The sequence below is a fragment of the Pygoscelis adeliae genome, unplaced genomic scaffold (genome assembly GCF_000699105.1).
Source record: "Pygoscelis adeliae isolate BGI_AS28 unplaced genomic scaffold, ASM69910v1 Scaffold100, whole genome shotgun sequence".
NCBI lineage: Eukaryota > Metazoa > Chordata > Aves > Sphenisciformes > Spheniscidae > Pygoscelis > Pygoscelis adeliae.
The window spans coordinates 5301129-5306460 of record NW_008824034.1 but is presented as its reverse complement, the minus strand read 5'-3'; positions in this window follow the sequence as shown (position 1 = coordinate 5306460).

The following is a 5332-nucleotide window of genomic DNA, read 5'->3' as shown; positions in this document are numbered from 1 at the left end:
GCCTCTGGAGAGTTCCTCTGCTTAGACTTACAGGAGAAGGTCTAGGCAGTTCCACTGCAAAGCTCTGCCTGCTTCAAAGCCTTGTCAAAGAGATTTTACAGATCTGATGAGTGAGGCAGTAGCAATGAACTCTGTCAGATACATTACCGTGGAGGTTTCATCTTTGTTTCTGGTCTAAATATGTTAATGATTAAGATGATAATTATCTGTCAGAACACTTGTATTAATAACACAGGTATTAAGTCTCTTAAGGTCTCTGATGTTATATTTGAATAGCAGAATCTTGAACAAAATCTTTGTAGGGAGATTGAAGCTTTCCCTGCTCTGCTCTTCCTGAATGTTTCCATTCTGTTCTTATTCAACATGGTGCCTGCTACTATTACCTCATTTAAACTCTCATCACCAAATTCTGTTAGTTTCACCAGCCCTGACAAAGCCAAGGTGAAATGCAAGCATTTTTTGGCATCCTATTTCAAGCAATTTCCTCTTCATCATCCTTTTTGTCTTACTCACATGGTTTCTTTTTCTGAGATGCACCCTCTTGTGAGCCAGTCCTTATATAACACTTACTTAGTATAACCAACAGTTATATATGATCTGTTTAATCTTAGGGCCTGTTTCTTTTGAAAGAATTGTGCTTATTTTATGTAGAATTTTCTGACAGTGAAATGAAGTAACAACTTTTCCCCCTGCCTTATTTTTTGCTCCCTCTAGTGTGCCCATAGCCTTCCTTTATTTTGTGCTTTGTGAGTTTGTTTGTGTGCATGCCCCGCATCATTGTGTTAGGCAATGTAGAAAATAGTGCAGTTCCCTGGAAGTACAAAAGGAGAACGATCATATAGGGAAATCTGAATAGCTTGAAAAATTAGGACAATTGTTTAGTCAGTTTTTTAGATTAATAACAGATAAGTTCTCAGCTTACATACATAAAGATCCACAATGAAGGGCTATAATTCACAAACTGGACTTCTAGTTGACTTGGTAAAATCAATCTTTTCCTTGCAGCTTTTCTGATAGTATTTGAAGAAAATGAGAGATTAGGCATTTCTTATTACATATTGCCCCCTACAGATAAACTTGAAGATGACAATAAACTGAGTATAGAAGGAGACAATATGTGACTGCACTGCAGACCATCACAAGTCCAATTTTTACTAATTTAAAAGTTACCTTCTGAGGGTGAGAAATCGTGTTGCCTATGTTAATGAGGTTTTAGCTTAATTGTTTATTTTTAAATTCAGCTGTGGTCATACAAAAAGCAAAAATGGAAAAAAGCAAGCAAAACAGCACATCAGACTGTACTGATTTCAGTCTAGCAATGGCAAGACATCTTAAATGCTGTCATTTTTCTTCAAGCCTTTTCCTCCACTGCAAATAGAAAATATTAAATCATCTTTTCAACTTCTCATGAAACCTATGCAAACCAATAGCCATCAACATTTTATTCTAACATAAAGGAGAGTTGAAAATAAATAAATATAACTTGTTTGACAGGAAAAAATATCATGCAGAGAGAAACTTATTTATCAGTGAGACACCTTTAAAAACTGATGTTCTATATTCTTATTGTATCAATATAGAAGAGTAATTTAAGCATGAGAATATGGGCACTCACAAATGCCCACATACAAAGAAAAGCACTTTTTTTTTTAACCTGCAATTATAAAGGAAACTAGCACAATAACTGCAGAAAGTAACGATCTCCTAATGGAACAAGCATGTATCATATCAGCAATTTTACGCTAATTGTTCAATATGAAATACTGTACTTAGGAGAAAACATTGGCAAGTCAAGATTAATTGTAACTTGCTTTTCTAAATGCATAATGTGGTAAACATTGTTCCACAGGATGATCACAATGTTCGTTAAAATATGAGTGCTAATTCTATTTCAGTTTGTATTAATGGTTCTGCAATTAGGTAACTGGTCCTGCAAAAACCTTCCATGGGTCTGTACTTTTTGAGTCACTCATAGGATGTTAGGAGACATCTTAGGAGACAAAATTTTGTCTGCCCTTCAGGGAACTGTGCCATGGCTGTGGCCTTGAGCTGCACTCCAGAGTGTGACAGAAATTCCTCAAACAGGAAGGAATTTTAATTCCATGGGAGTGTGCTAAAACGTGATGACATTACCCATGTTGGTCTGCCTTTATTCAGTAGCCAGCTACAGATGTGAAGGTATGTCCTTCTGAGCAAAGAATCCAGGATGGCAAAATTGTCTAATAAGCAAGAAGAGTTTTCTTGTGTTGTTATTTGCGAAGTCCAATCCAGAATATCTTATAACAGTGTCACAGGCAGCCAGCTGTCAGGAAAACTCAGGAAGCCACCTCTCTGCTTACTGACTACAGATCACTTAGTCATTACATGATGCTCCTTACCCTATGGCTTTAGTACAATGGAAAGGACCTCCTGTTATTGAAGGCTTGCTAGTGATATTTTGCAGAACTGACACTTTTTTCCTGTAATTGCAGGATATATTTATTATAATAACAGATTATTATCACAACTAATAAATTAGTATAACTGCTTAGGATTTCTTCACTGTTATTTTGATTTTTGTAACAAACATCATTTTGTCAAAGCAGTAGGTTTTTGCAGAAATGTACTTTTTTAAACACTATTTTCACTGACAATGCTTCTTAGATCCAAGGTGAAATGCATTTATCAAAGAGGAGGAGCTTACCCTGCCCAGGAGTTTTGCTAACCAGGCACCTGCACAGGACGTGAGAGACCCAAATTCAGATCCCTGCCCTCATCTGAACACCTTTGGTCAACCACCTCTGAACTGATCCAACTACTTGTCTGAGGAAAAAATTATGAAGGCAGTAGAAAATGGGTTTCTCAGGTCTTTCTGTATCCAAGATAGATTTACTCATTAGAGCTTCACCACAGAAATAACATTTTCTGGATTGAGAGAACCTGGAAACCAGACATACCCACAGGAATATACCAGACAGTTCTACTTAAATCTTCAAAAAGCTTTTATAAAGGCATTTGAGGAAGGAGACCTGCTGTGCAAAGAAAAGCTGTTCTGGTCTGGGCAATATTAATATCCAGACAACATTTCAGAATCATTGGTCCAGCTTCTCAAAATGCTTCAGTCTCATTTAAAAAACTCCTCATTGGGGGTATACTTTCAATGTTTCAATTTCTTGATTGGACATCTCGTTAGGAAAATGTGCAATTAAATCTGTTGCCTTCAAAGAGGGCTTTTTCCCAACCTACTTTGTTTCTTTGTCTGATTGTAAAACAAGGTTTTTACCATGATAATAAAAAAGTGTTTAAGTATATATATATGTACATGATATATACATGTACATAGTACACATGTACACACATACACACACATATATAATGTATGTATATCATATTTATATACATTATATATCTTTATTAATATATATTATATATGCATATATAGACCTGTATAAAATCTCGCTGCTCAACGTGTTAAAAGGCCAAACTTGTGGAATTTTTTAGTGCATTTCTTATTATATGGCATTATTTCATTTCACTTCTCTATATAAGAATGGGGTTTATTTGATATTCAGATTATTGAAATTTAAGAATGTGATGTTGGATGTTGCTCAGTATTTATCTAATATCCTTAGCTAATATCCTGAAATAAAAGGAGGGTGGTAGTGAGACTTCCATTGGACCCAAACTCTTTTCATCTCATTTTCTGGTAATCAGAAGAATAATAGTGAGCTCAAATACAGTTATAATTTAAAAAAATACTGAGCTGCTGGGAACAGGAGATAATAAGCTATTCCTAAAAAGCTATCAATTTTAGGTAAGTTGTTTGGAGTGATTTTTTTTCTTTTTTGTTCAATCTTCATTTAAGCATAATTTTAAAATTATCTGACATTCATTACATGATTATCATGAGATAATATTAGCTAGCGTATTTATGGCAATTTATTATAATTACCCATGCACCGACTGAGTATTTTGAATCAGTACTAGGAAGAATAATTTCTGTGTCTGTTTTCGTATTATTTCCTCTTTTGCTTTCATTCTTGAGAAAGTACCGTAGTACCTAACAAACATAGTATATCTCTTAAATCACAACTATGTGAATGAACAATAAAATGCAATGACAAATTCTCTGTCTCTCTCACTCAGTTTCTTAACCTTGACTTTAATATCTTTAGTGAGAAAAACAAGAATTTTAACAATGACTTTTCTTAAACATTTTAACATTTTCTTTAAATTCCTTAAAATTTCTAATAATAAAAAAATATTCAGAAAGCAGAAACTACTTGTATTATCTGTTTTTTCCCTAGAGATAGTATATTTTTCTTCACAAAGAACATTGGTATGGTTTTATATGCTAGCTTCGCAAGTTATGCTAGTGTAAATAATCGTTACAATCAAAAATATGTCACTGTGCAGCCAGAGAGGCCTCTTAATTTTGGCCCTAACATTGACTGTATATGTCAGGAAGAGCTGGTGATAGTGTATGAGTGCCTAAGTAACACACGCAGCTAAAGTTAGAAAACAATACCATCTCCTTCAGTTTAAGAGAGCACATACAGTAAGTTATGTGATTGTGGAGACAGAATGGATAAGATGGCCCACATAAACACACTTGGCTCCATTGAATGTGCTTTGATTTTCCAAGGCTCAACTGCAACTTTTTGAGCTGTTTATATGATTTGATGAGTTCTTTAGAGAAAATCACAGGTGGAAGTAGAGAGGAGCACTAAAACACCTCACAACTAGATTATTCTCTTAAATTATCCAAAATAAGTTATTAATCCTAACATTGGCTGTGACTGTGCTACAGGTTTTGGCATAATTTATGTTCCTGCATAACTAATAGAAATGTTACTCTGGGAACACATTAAGCTACTTTAGGTTTTCTTTATTGGGCATTCCAATTTTAAGCAGTCACTATCTTTATGTAGTGTTCTGTGAAGACCCAAAGAAAATATCTTGTTTTCTATGAGCTAAAAGTTTGATGAAATAACATCAAAGAATTGCTTGTTCTTTCTCATTTCTATATTAATAGATTATACCATCTATTTATGAGACTTCCAGCTCACAATGGAGTGAGTTTTGCATGCTTATGCCAGTGTCACTTTCAAACAGATTATATTGAATCACAGAAACTGCTCTATAAGCTACAATAGTTAAGGGGAATGATCAGCTTCCCTTAAGAGCCCTTGGCAGTTTGGAGATGAAGACCCAGAAAACCATGTGAAATACCTGCAAATATTAAGTGTCTCTTCTGTAGTGTAAGGGCTATTCAAATAGGAAAAATTCAGTGTTGAGTCCCAGGTGAGACCATAACGGGAGGAGAGTTAATAGCTGTTTTTGAAAAGCTGAC